This window comes from Centroberyx gerrardi, chromosome 4 (genome assembly GCF_048128805.1).
Source record: "Centroberyx gerrardi isolate f3 chromosome 4, fCenGer3.hap1.cur.20231027, whole genome shotgun sequence".
Classification (NCBI taxonomy): domain Eukaryota; kingdom Metazoa; phylum Chordata; class Actinopteri; order Beryciformes; family Berycidae; genus Centroberyx; species Centroberyx gerrardi.
In genome coordinates, this window is record NC_136000.1 from 30,321,819 (window position 1) to 30,335,105 (window position 13,287).

The following is a 13,287-nucleotide window of genomic DNA, read 5'->3' on the forward strand; positions in this document are numbered from 1 at the left end:
CTTTTGACCCCCGGAAATTGGCTGACAGGCAGCGCACGCGTCTCCGCTTACCGCCGACAATTAAAGGCGCAAACGAGTAAGGTTTGCGGCGGCTGCCCCTTCAAGTCTGTCTGTCTGTCTTTGAGCTCCAGTCAGGATGGCCGAGCGGTCTAAGGCGCTGCGTTCAGGTCGCAGTCTCCCCTGGAGGCGTGGGTTCGAATCCCACTTCTGACATCCAAGGTTTTGGACGGCAGTCGGACCAGGTCATGTAGTGCTGGCAAACCACAAGGCGAGACAACTGTGATCATCGCCGGATAAACATCCACCAATAAATCAACAAACTCACTGTCACAGAATGGCCCCACCTGCAAGCAGCATTCAAACCTTTGTTGCTCTCGGAAAACACATGAAAAGTGACATTGGGAAAAGCTTCCATCTTTCGAACCTCACTCAGCCCGGCGTTTGTCTGCGGTAAATTGTGTGCGTCACAAGGTGCCGCTAGTTACTCTGATTGGAAGTCAACAAGATGGGGAGGACTGGTTAACGGCGGAGTGATATGACTGGATGTGCAACGGCAGTCTCTCGCGCCAAACGGTCCTGTTATCCAAGAAATAACAGACCTCAGCATGCCTTAGTTGTCCAATCAGAATTGAAGGTTGAGGAAAGTGTGACGTGGCGGCTACAACCGTCCATTCACAGGGTGAGCACCATCCAAACGCTACGGAAACCACGTTGACACCTTTGATTAACCTGCCGGTAGAACAACGCTGTGATGAGGATGATGAGTTGCTTTACAATGCCATTGTTGCCTTTGCGGTCGTGGCAACCCTTGAGCTTGGCGGCTTTTGCTTGCGTGAGCCGGAGATTGAAAAGCTTGCTGCATTGGCCGGGAATCGAACCCGGGCCTCCCGCGTGGCAGGCGAGAATTCTACCACTGAACCACCAATGCAAGTTCAAAGGGTGCTTTTGACCCCCGGAAATTGGCTGACAGGCAGCGCACGCGTCTCCGCTTACCGCCGACAATTAAAGGCGCAAACGAGTAAGGTTTGCGGCGGCTGCCCCTTCAAGTCTGTCTGTCTGTCTTTGAGCTCCAGTCAGGATGGCCGAGCGGTCTAAGGCGCTGCGTTCAGGCTGGGGAACAATCGTCTGTCTAAGAAGGGGAAGAAGAGGGGAGAAGGGGGAAGAAGAAAAGGGAAGAGAAAAGGAAGGAAAAGGGAAAAAATGAAGAAAGGAAAGAAAAAACGGGAATTTGGAGATATTTCTTACTTCTTGCATTTATGGAAGGAGATTTTGGAGCTTTTAAACATACGAAAATGTTGCATTTTGTATTGCATTATTTTCTATTAGCTGTACGTGGAAGATCGCGGGATCGAATCCAGTCAGCGCCGTTTTCCTTTTCAGTAATTTTTTTTAGCAATTGTTTTTACTCTGATTTATAACATGATGTTCTGTCATTCGGTGTCATCTTAAGATTTATGTTGTCCTTGAGTACCCTGAAAAGCACTATATAAATAAAATGCATAAATTAGTATTATTATACTATTATTATTATACTATTATTATTATACTATTATTATTAGTATTATTCACTTAAATATTTGCTGTTTATATAAAAATTCATAAATCAATCAAATGTGTTAACTATTCTGTGCCAGTGTTTTTAAGTTGAACTCTCCTGACAAAGTACACATAAAAAAGAAACCAAGAAAATTTTGACATTTCAAAATATTTATTTTTCTCAAAAACGCAATTGTAAGAACAGGAAATATATTAAATTCAAATTTTCAAAATGTAAAATATATCATTCAACTATTTACAACATTCAACACACAACTATGTACAACACAAAACACTCAAACTATTAACATTATTTAAGGAACCTCCTCCTCATTTCCTCCAACCACTCCTCTTTGGAGACAGTCTCAGTTTGAGGGCAGAAGACTCTGCCCCTGTATTGACTATGCCCTGTCTCATTTGTGCGGAACTGGCCACACTTCTTGCAGGTGTTTGACTGCACAGTTCGCCTGTATGGCCTCTTTGGGATGGTTCCAGGATCAGCGGCAGGGGCGACAGACAGCGGGGTGGTGCCCTGGACCATTGCTACTGGCTGTAGCATTGGTACTGCCTGCATCATTGGCTGGAACATTGGGGCTGCTGGTAGGAGGATGTGTGGTGCCAACTGCAGGGAGGGTCCAGGCACTGGAGGTGTGGCAAACAGCTGCCTCTTCACTGCTGCCTTGGGTCTGATAGGGTGTAGCCCAACAGAAGTCTGCCTCTGCTTTGCCTGACCTGCTGTGCTCTCTGGCAGCTTGTACTGATGTTCTTCCCTCAGTTGCACAAGTTCTGCAGACGGTCCTGGCCTCCAGGAGAGGCTCCTCAGCTTCAGGGAGGGGTGGAGGCAATGCAATGCCCTGGACCAGCACAGACAGCTCCTGCCTTTTCTGTCTGTCGTTGTGCCACTGAATGAGGGTGGTCTGGTTCACCTCCACTAGCTGCAGTGTTGTTCCCTGCATCACCGTGCTATTCCCCAGCACAAGCTGCCTGATCTTGTGGTAGTCCTGGAGGATCAGAGACCATCTTGACAGGGCTCCCCTGCCTTTTTTTTTGGGGCTGGGGTGGATGGTGCAGAGCCTGATGAAGATGGTCTCCACCAGCCGGCAGCAGTCAGGCCACTGAGCAGGTGAGCTACTTGCTCCCAGCACACATCTGGTGGTGCTCTCCACACCAGGAGTGTGGGTGGGCTTCTTAGGTGTTCGGAAGCGGCCACTTAAGAGTCTTGTCTGGTGACGAGCAGCATATACCACCCGCTCCTTGTCTCCCTTGTCCAGGCTCTGCCAAAGCGCAATGATTGTGCTGGCCTGCTGGTTGGTCAGACTCAGGGCTGTCTGACCCCGGAGCTCCACCAGGTACTCCGCCAGCTTGTCCACGTGTTGGAATCCTGGCACGCTTCGGTCGTCAACAGCCTATACAAATGATGATGAGAATTGTTAACAAAAAATTACTATTGCAAAGCTCTCATTTTGTGTGTAATTATTGTCTACTGTTGATTTAATAAATATTTGTTGCTCTAATATGTGTAAAGAGTCTGAAAGTAAACATTTAAATAGATGTGTGTCCAACCCTGTATTAACTGGTTTAAAAAATGATCAGATAAAATATAGAATGGCACTTACTATCTCTCTATCTTCATCCTCATCCCGACAAGCAGCTTCAGCCTCTGTAGAGGGAGTGTCTGCTCTGGCAACGTCAGGTGCCAGGATGGAGGAGGCAGAGACCTGGTTAGAGGAGGAGGTGGAGCACAGAAGGGAGGTGCTGGAGATCAGGGTGGAGGAGCCAGAAGCCACACTGGCGGTCAGGGTGGAGGGGGCAGAGGTCTCTAGTGAGGAGCTTGGTGACTGAAGGACCTCCCGGTCTAACACTGTGGGGTCCTCCATGAGGTCGCAGAACCCCTCATCCTCCACATTGAGGTCTTCCAGTAGCTGTGCTGTCTCATCCAAGTCAGGGTGCATCTCCTGCAGTGCCTGACCAGTCTGCCGGAACAGGTACTGAACTCCTATGAGCTCTCCTTAAAAATTGAGATGAAGGGAATAATAAAGTTCAAAAACAGAGACTAAGACTGTGGAAAAATTACTGCAGTGTTATGGATTGTAATATGTCTTACCAGTGTAACGCGAAGGCGGAGAGAACGTGGGGACCACCTTTCTGCCAAACAGTTTCTCGTAGTTCCTGTTAACGCTGTGAACCAGGTCTCCTGTGTAGGTGCGGAGTGATGACTGGCCTGATGGCAAGGAAGCAGTGGCCCGGTCCTGATTCCACCTGTTAAGCCCTTCCAGAAGATATATCTGGAAGTTCAGGCTGTTGGCACTGGTCCCTAAAAATAGATACAACGCTATTTAGGAAACACACAAATACATTGAATATTCCTTCTTAACATGTACGCAATATGCATAACTGACACAAACCTGGGATGAAGCGGTTCAGGTGTAGATGAAAGGACTCCAGAGAAGTGGAGCCTCTGGCACATCTGTAGGTCTTGAGAAGCACACCCCCTTTGGTTATGCTCCCCGTCTCTGCATACAGTGCTACACCAGGGAGGTCCTGGATGCACCTGACATGCTTCTTCTGGACCCGCCAGATGTGCTCCATCCTTTCCCTGTCGAGGAGAGGAACACCGAGGGAGTCGTTGCCACTGTTCCCCATGAGCTCTCTTAGCAGCTGCTCAATGAGGCAGACAGTGGCCTCCTCTCCATGGGTCCTCCTCCGGCAATGGAGAGCCAGCTCCTCCTTTGTCAGGTGTTTGCTGACTTCTCCATCTGACAGTGCAGGCAGACCCTGGGACATAAGCAGCTCCCTTTTTGCTCTGCGTAGCAGAGCAACATCAGCTGCATCCCACTCAAAGATGCATGCTGACAGCCGTGACATAAAGATGGGATACAACTGATGGGCGTCTGTAGTGCATCCCAAGGCGATCCGTCGCATAAAATGCCAGATGTCCAGCCTTATATGGAGATCTGGCCACCCGCTGAACCTGGTCTTCAGCTTGGTTTCCCCAGCCTCAATGCAGCACCCACAGTCGACATACATCACGACAGGGGGATCCACACCTGCCTTCTGGTATCTCTTGACCAGGTCAGCAGCCATCAGGTCCAGCCCAGGTCCCTCTTGAGATGTCAGCACACTGATCAGCACCTGACCCAGCTCATTGCCGACAGAGGTGAGCCAGAGTCCTGTTCCCTTGGCTGTCCCGGCCAGCTTCTTGGTGATCTGCAACACACATGATTTAGAAGCCCTCTGTGAATGTGTGTTACCCAACATGTTTCAGAACAGCAGCATAATTTAAACAAGACTTCCTCTAACCTTTTTGGTAGAATCTAACTTTAAAACTGATCCAAATGTCGAGGTTATCCTGGCCTTGATGTCATCCAGCCTTGTCAGGATGTCCTGGCTGTAAACAGTGAGGAGCCACTTCCAGCTTGGCACCACTGCAGGTTCTGGGGGTTCCTGGAAGGTGATGGGTAGCAGACTGGGGCGGTTCAGGACGTCTACACATTCTGTGGTGTAACGGGCCAGGCGCTGCAGCCACTCCTCGCTGTGGTTCTCTTTCAGCTGTTTAACAACCCGTGTGGGGCTGTTGCCCAGGCTTCGCTCCCGCAGCAGTCGAATAACCCGGATGTCACAGGCATACCTTGGTCACAGCAAGACAATACATATTTAAAAATATTTTACAAAAAGTACATATGAAGATCAGATTGCAAATGCATGTTCAAAGAGAGCTTACTCACTTTTGCGTGAGGATGACCCTGAACTCAGACCGGTGGGCCAGATCCAGCTGTTGCAGGACAGTCTGACTCCAGGACACATGGGTGGCTCTACACTTGGTGCAGGTGAGGGTTTCTGTCACCATATTGTAGAACCTGTCTATGTCCAGAACCTGCCGTGCCCTCTTGTGCAGACCTGCCCCTGTCAACTGATGCTGTCCACAGGAAGGATTGGGACAGACCACCTTCACCTTCCACAGCTTGTAGGGCATCCAGAGCAGGAGAGGATGGGAAAAAAACCTGTCTGGTGCTGGAGGCTGATGGTACAGGAGGCCTGGTGGAGGTGGGTAATACCAGAGCTGCAGGTTGTCACGCAGCTGTGGCTTACCACTGGCCCCTACTTTGAAGAGGGTGGTCGCGATCCATTTACGGTCCTCTGGTGGCAAAGTCTCCGACCACAAACGGGGAAGTTGAACTGGTGATGGAGCTTGCATGGTAAGCATCCTTGAGGGAGCAGTCTCCACAGACAAAGACAGAGATAACACAACATTAACATACTTTCCATTGACAAAAAGACATACAAGATTAAACTGCTGATACTGTATAGTGTACAATTGAATATAAAATTACTTACTGAGACAGTAGCGCATGGCACTGGGGGACTGGCCACAACTGCACCCAAACTGGTCACAGAGGCTGGAGCTGGAGGGTCTTGTGTCTGTACAATCATGCGGATTATATTGTCTTTGTAAACATAATCAATTTTAACTCATGATATCTCATTTCATACAAGAGCTCTATTTGCTACATTGAAATACGGCTTTCCAGCATAATTTTCCAATTAGTTTGTTCTTCTTTATGTGTGTGTGTGTGTGTGTGTGTGTGGGGGGGGGCTTTACTGAATAAAATATGGGTAATGCTTTTACTTACTGAGACAGTGGTGCATGATGGAGAGGAACTGGCCACTGCTGCATTGGGGTTGGTGACTGGGGCTGGAGTGACAGGGTCTCGTGTCTGTAAAAGCATTCACCGTGAGTTACTGGAGTTAACATGTATTAATTTTGTCAATTAAAACCGTTGTTACTTCATTTTTATTTACCTGGGATATTTTCCTTGCCACACTGAGATTTGGCTTGGCAGCAAGAATGTGAGAGCCACCAAATCTTGGCTTGGTAAACTGAAGAAGACAACAAAAGACATGAAAAGGCAGAAATTCAGTGTAAAGCACTGAAAGGACGTAATTGTATTGTAATAATATTGTAATAATATTGTGTTGGGATACTTGTATTTAAATAAATTTGAATGTTTGGAACTTAATCTAAATAATCAGCATATTAATTTTCCATTTACCATCGATAAATTCAATGCAGTCCTTGGTGCAGGACTTGAGGTGGCTGACACCTGAGGCCGACTCTGCCCCAGCGCTCCCTGCTCCGGTCCAGTGGCTGCAGACTGCTTAAGACAACGAAGAAAAGAAGTACAACAGGACTTGTACAGCAGATATTAATTAATGAAGACAGAGATAATATACAACATATATACAAATAGGTCTGTTTATTTATTTTTTAATTGCTGCTTCTTTATTTGATTGGTGTTACCTTCTGAGTGTGAAATCCACACATGCACTTCTGCACCCCTTCCAGCAAGGTAGTCTGACCACGGGACTGCATCGGACATTTCTCAATCTGTAATAGTTTTTGCACATCATCAGCAGACTGTTTGTATGTGCGATAAATTTAACAGTAATGGCACATTCTGACATAGGACAGGGACTCTTTAGTGCAGCTTTTCTTTTTATTATTAAAAGCACAATCTAATACACAAATTATTCCTGAACTGCTTTTCATTGGTGTATGAACTGAAATTTGATTTCGTATTTATTAATGTGTATTTTGTCAAGTAAACCCTCATACCCTTTGATACAGCTCGTGCCACTTCTTCTGCCGAGGAGCTGGTCTGTTGCCCTCATTTGCAGGCCAGACGCCAGTGCTGGCAAATTTTCTCAGGCGAGACATCCACTCTGACTCTGACATGGCCTTGTGCGACTTGGATGACATTTCCTTTAAGTACATGAATTTAATTCTGAATGTTTTGTATCATTGAAGCATTAGTAGCCTTTTTTTAAAATACACATAACAGACAAAGATAGTTTATGATGTGACTTACTTACTACAACACATAGGCGTATTTTTATATGTTCAAATAAAATCCTGAGTAAAAATACATCTATTTCCATCATGTTTGTATACTCAATCATGTTTCATCACACCTCATGAAATTACAAAATAAACTGCTTTTCAAAGTTAGGGAGGAGGTCTCAGTCTAAGGGCATTAATTGCTAGAACCGGCTGATTTCAGACAATTTGATCTTTTCGCATTCTCACTTCCCTGACAACTTAAAAACACTGGCACAGTCAATAGCTAACATGTTGATCATAAGAAAGAAATAGCACTTTTTGTGATCTACTACTTAAAAATGCAATCGTAGCATCTGCTAAAGGAACAAATGTAATTTACAGTAAATATAGCTAGCTAACTGTACTTATCAAGCTAACACGTTGATCATCAGAAAGAAAAATCACTTTTTGTGATCGATGTAGTTTACAGTAAATATAGCTAGCTAACTGTAACGTTACTTATCAAGCTAACACGTTGATCATCAAAAAGAAAAATCACTTTTTGTGATCGACGTAATCTACAGTAAATATAGCTAGCTAACTGTACTTATCAAGCAATCTAGAATTAATGACGGAGCACTCTTGAAATCACTCGAAAAATAAAACCACTCACCTAATCTGGCAAAAACGAGATAAAAGCGACGTCCGATGATGAGGAGGGCACTTTGTAGTTCTTCTTTCCACCTTGCGATGGCGATAGTTGCCGCTGAATATTGGAGAGGGCTCCAACATTCACCGGCAACGATTGGCTCAGCGTCCAACATTCTCCAACATTGTCCAACATTTCGGGGCGCTGATTGGCTCCAGGTCCAACATTCTCCAACATTCCAGGCCTGTGATAGGGCGAGCGACTCGCATAGAACAGACGATTAGGCGGCTGCTGGCGTTCAGGTCGCAGTCTCCCCTGGAGGCGTGGGTTCGAATCCCACTTCTGACATCCAAGGTTTTGGACGGCAGTCGGACCAGGTCATGTAGTGCTGGCAAACCACAAGGCGAGACAACTGTGATCATCGCCGGATAAACATCCACCAATAAATCAACAAACTCACTGTCACAGAATGGCCCCACCTGCAAGCAGCATTCAAACCTTTGTTGCTCTCGGAAAACACATGAAAAGTGACATTGGGAAAAGCTTCCATCTTTCGAACCTCACTCAGCCCGGCGTTTGTCTGCGGTAAATTGTGTGCGTCACAAGGTGCCGCTAGTTACTCTGATTGGAAGTCAACAAGATGGGGAGGACTGGTTAACGGCGGAGTGATATGACTGGATGTGCAACGGCAGTCTCTCGCGCCAAACGGTCCTGTTATCCAAGAAATAACAGACCTCAGCATGCCTTAGTTGTCCAATCAGAATTGAAGGTTGAGGAAAGTGTGACGTGGCGGCTACAACCGTCCATTCACAGGGTGAGCACCATCCAAACGCTACGGAAACCACGTTGACACCTTTGATTAACCTGCCGGTAGAACAACGCTGTGATGAGGATGATGAGTTGCTTTACAATGCCATTGTTGCCTTTGCGGTCGTGGCAACCCTTGAGCTTGACGGCTTTTGCTTGCGTGAGCCGGAGATTGAAAAGCTTGCTGCATTGGCCGGGAATCGAAACCGGGCCTCCCGCGTGGCAGGCGAGAATTCTACCACTGAACCACCAATGCAAGTTCAAAGGGCGCTTTTGACCCCCGGAAATTGGCTGACAGGCAGCGCACGCGTCTCCGCTTACCGCCGACAATTAAAGGCGCAAACGAGTAAGGTTTGCGGCGGCTGCCCCTTCAAGTCTGTCTGTCTGTCTTTGAGCTCCAGTCAGGATGGCCGAGCGGTCTAAGGCGCTGCGTTCAGGTCGCAGTCTCCCCTGGAGGCGTGGGTTCGAATCCCACTTCTGACATCCAAGGTTTTGGACGGCAGTCGGACCAGGTCATGTAGTGCTGGCAAACCACAAGGCGAGACAACTGTGATCATCGCCGGATAAACATCCACCAATAAATCAACAAACTCACTGTCACAGAATGGCCCCACCTGCAAGCAGCATTCAAACCTTTGTTGCTCTCGGAAAACACATGAAAAGTGACATTGGGAAAAGCTTCCATCTTTCGAACCTCACTCAGCCCGGCGTTTGTCTGCGGTAAATTGTGTGCGTCACAAGGTGCCGCTAGTTACTCTGATTGGAAGTCAACAAGATGGGGAGGACTGGTTAACGGCGGAGTGATATGACTGGATGTGCAACGGCAGTCTCTCGCGCCAAACGGTCCTGTTATCCAAGAAATAACAGACCTCAGCATGCCTTAGTTGTCCAATCAGAATTGAAGGTTGAGGAAAGTGTGACGTGGCGGCTACAACCGTCCATTCACAGGGTGAGCACCATCCAAACGCTACGGAAACCAAGTTGACACATTTGATTAACCTGCCGGTAGAACAACGCTGTGATGAGGATGATGAGTTGCTTCACAATGCCATTGTTGCCTTTGCGGTCGTGGGAACCCTTGAGCTTGACGGCTTTTGCTTGCGTGAGCCGGAGATTGAAAAGCTTGCTGCATTGGCCGGGAATCGAACCCGGGCCTCCCGCGTGGCAGGCGAGAATTCTACCACTGAACCACCAATGCAAGTTCAAAGGGCGCTTTTGACCCCCGGAAATTGGCTGACAGGCAGCGCACGCGTCTCCGCTTACCGCCGACAATTAAAGGCGCAAACGAGTAAGGTTTGCGGCGGCTGCCCCTTCAAGTCTGTCTGTCTGTCTTTGAGCTCCAGTCAGGATGGCCGAGCGGTCTAAGGCGCTGCGTTCAGGTCGCAGTCTCCCCTGGAGGCGTGGGTTCGAATCCCACTTCTGACATCCAAGGTTTTGGACGGCAGTCGGACCAGGTCATGTAGTGCTGGCAAACCACAAGGCGAGACAACTGTGATCATCGCCGGATAAACATCCACCAATAAATCAACAAACTCACTGTCACAGAATGGCCCCACCTGCAAGCAGCATTCAAACCTTTGTTGCTCTCGGAAAACACATGAAAAGTGACATTGGGAAAAGCTTCCATCTTTCGAACCTCACTCAGCCCGGCGTTTGTCTGCGGTAAATTGTGTGCGTCACAAGGTGCCGCTAGTTACTCTGATTGGAAGTCAACAAGATGGGGAGGACTGGTTAACGGCGGAGTGATATGACTGGATGTGCAACGGCAGTCTCTCGCGCCAAACGGTCCTGTTATCCAAGAAATAACAGACCTCAGCATGCCTTAGTTGTCCAATCAGAATTGAAGGTTGAGGAAAGTGTGACGTGGCGGCTACAACCGTCCATTCACAGGGTGAGCACCATCCAAACGCTACGGAAACCAAGTTGACACATTTGATTAACCTGCCGGTAGAACAACGCTGTGATGAGGATGATGAGTTGCTTCACAATGCCATTGTTGCCTTTGCGGTCGTGGGAACCCTTGAGCTTGACGGCTTTTGCTTGCGTGAGCCGGAGATTGAAAAGCTTGCTGCATTGGCCGGGAATCGAACCCGGGCCTCCCGCGTGGCAGGCGAGAATTCTACCACTGAACCACCAATGCAAGTTCAAAGGGCGCTTTTGACCCCCGGAAATTGGCTGACAGGCAGCGCACGCGTCTCCGCTTACCGCCGACAATTGAAGGCGCAAACGAGTAAGGTTTGCGGCGGCTGCCCCTTCAAGTCTGTCTGTCTGTCTTTGAGCTCCACTCAGGATGGCCGAGCGGTCTAAGGCGCTGCGTTCAGGTCGCAGTCTCCCCTGGAGGCGTGGGTTTGAATCCCACTTCTGACATCCAAGGTTTTGGACGGCAGTCGGACCAGGTCATGTAGTGCTGGCAAACCACAAGGCGAGACAACTGTGATCATCGCCGGATAAACATCCACCAATAAATCAACAAACTCACTGTCACAGAATGGCCCCACCTGCAAGCAGCATTCAAACCTTTGTTGCTCTCGGAAAACACATGAAAAGTGACATTGGGAAAAACTTCCATCTTTCGAACCTCACTCAGCCCGGCGTTTGTCTGCGGTAAATTGTGTGCGTCACAAGGTGCCGCTAGTTACTCTGATTGGAAGTCAACAAGATGGGGAGGACTGGTTAACGGCGGAGTGATATGACTGGATGTGCAGACTTGAAGGGGCAGCCGCCGCAAACCTTACTCGTTTGCGCCTTTAATTGTCGGCGGTAAGCGGAGACGCGTGCGCTGCCTGTCAGCCAATTTCCGGGGGTCAAAAGCGCCCTTTGAACTTGCATTGGTGGTTCAGTGGTAGAATTCTCGCCTGCCACGCGGGAGGCCCGGGTTCGATTCCCGGCCAATGCAGCAAGCTTTTCAATCTCCGGCTCACGCAAGCAAAAGCCGTCAAGCTCAAGGGTTCCCACGACCGCAAAGGCAACAATGGCATTGTGAAGCAACTCATCATCCTCATCACAGCGTTGTTCTACCGGCAGGTTAATCAAATGTGTCAACTTGGTTTCCGTAGCGTTTGGATGGTGCTCACCCTGTGAATGGACGGTTGTAGCCGCCACGTCACACTTTCCTCAACCTTCAATTCTGATTGGACAACTAAGGCATGCTGAGGTCTGTTATTTCTTGGATAACAGGACCGTTTGGCGCGAGAGACTGCCGTTGCACATCCAGTCATATCACTCCGCCGTTAACCAGTCCTCCCCATCTTGTTGACTTCCAATCAGAGTAACTAGCGGCACCTTGTGACGCACACAATTTACCGCAGACAAACGCCGGGCTGAGTGAGGTTCGAAAGATGGAAGCTTTTCCCAATGTCACTTTTCATGTGTTTTCCGAGAGCAACAAAGGTTTGAATGCTGCTTGCAGGTGGGGCCATTCTGTGACAGTGAGTTTGTTGATTTATTGGTGGATGTTTATCCGGCGATGATCACAGTTGTCTCGCCTTGTGGTTTGCCAGCACTACATGACCTGGTCCGACTGCCGTCCAAAACCTTGGATGTCAGAAGTGGGATTCGAACCCACGCCTCCAGGGGAGACTGCGACCTGAACGCAGCGCCTTAGACCGCTCGGCCATCCTGACTGGAGCTCAAAGACAGACAGACAGACTTGAAGGGGCAGCCGCCGCAAACCTTACTCGTTTGCGCCTTTAATTGTCGGCGGTAAGCGGAGACGCGTGCGCTGCCTGTCAGCCAATTTCCGGGGGTCAAAAGCGCCCTTTGAACTTGCATTGGTGGTTCAGTGGTAGAATTCTCGCCTGCCACGCGGGAGGCCCGGGTTCGATTCCCGGCCAATGCAGCAAGCTTTTCAATCTCCGGCTCACGCAAGCAAAAGCCGTCAAGCTCAAGGGTTCCCACGACCGCAAAGGCAACAATGGCATTGTGAAGCAACTCATCATCCTCATCACAGCGTTGTTCTACCGGCAGGTTAATCAAATGTGTCAACTTGGCTTCCGTAGCGTTTGGATGGTGCTCACCCTGTGAATGGACGGTTGTAGCCGCCACGTCACACTTTCCTCAACCTTCAATTCTGATTGGACAACTAAGGCATGCTGAGGTCTGTTATTTCTTGGATAACAGGACCGTTTGGCGCGAGAGACTGCCGTTGCACATCCAGTCATATCACTCCGCCGTTAACCAGTCCTCCCCATCTTGTTGACTTCCAATCAGAGTAACTAGCGGCACCTTGTGACGCACACAATTTACCGCAGACAAACGCCGGGCTGAGTGAGGTTCGAAAGATGGAAGCTTTTCCCAATGTCACTTTTCATGTGTTTTCCGAGAGCAACAAAGGTTTGAATGCTGCTTGCAGGTGGGGCCATTCTGTGACAGTGAGTTTGTTGATTTATTGGTGGATGTTTATCCGGCGATGATCACAGTTGTCTCGCCTTGTGGTTTGCCAGCACTACATGACCTGGTCCGACTGCCGTCCAAAACC

At 48.6% G+C, this 13,287-nt stretch overlaps 7 non-coding genes across 7 annotated transcripts; 3 read left to right on the top strand and 4 right to left on the bottom strand.

The window, feature by feature from the left end:
• The first annotated feature begins 130 nt into the window (after window positions 1-130).
• On the top strand, window positions 131-213 carry trnal-cag (transfer RNA leucine (anticodon CAG)). The gene has a single exon. It is a non-coding gene; the product is annotated as a tRNA-Leu (tRNA).
• Window positions 214-857: 644 nt separating this feature from the next.
• trnag-gcc (transfer RNA glycine (anticodon GCC)) lies at window positions 858-928 on the bottom strand. The gene has a single exon. It is a non-coding gene; the product is annotated as a tRNA-Gly (tRNA).
• Window positions 929-9,210: 8,282 nt separating this feature from the next.
• Window positions 9,211-9,293, top strand: trnal-cag (transfer RNA leucine (anticodon CAG)). The gene has a single exon. It is a non-coding gene; the product is annotated as a tRNA-Leu (tRNA).
• A 644-nt stretch (window positions 9,294-9,937) lies between these two features.
• On the bottom strand, window positions 9,938-10,008 carry trnag-gcc (transfer RNA glycine (anticodon GCC)). The gene has a single exon. It is a non-coding gene; the product is annotated as a tRNA-Gly (tRNA).
• Window positions 10,009-10,152: 144 nt separating this feature from the next.
• On the top strand, window positions 10,153-10,235 carry trnal-cag (transfer RNA leucine (anticodon CAG)). The gene has a single exon. It is a non-coding gene; the product is annotated as a tRNA-Leu (tRNA).
• Window positions 10,236-10,879: 644 nt separating this feature from the next.
• trnag-gcc (transfer RNA glycine (anticodon GCC)) lies at window positions 10,880-10,950 on the bottom strand. The gene has a single exon. It is a non-coding gene; the product is annotated as a tRNA-Gly (tRNA).
• Window positions 10,951-12,350: 1,400 nt separating this feature from the next.
• On the bottom strand, window positions 12,351-12,433 carry trnal-cag (transfer RNA leucine (anticodon CAG)). Its single transcript has one exon. It is a non-coding gene; the product is annotated as a tRNA-Leu (tRNA).
• Window positions 12,434-13,287: the final 854 nt, after the last annotated feature.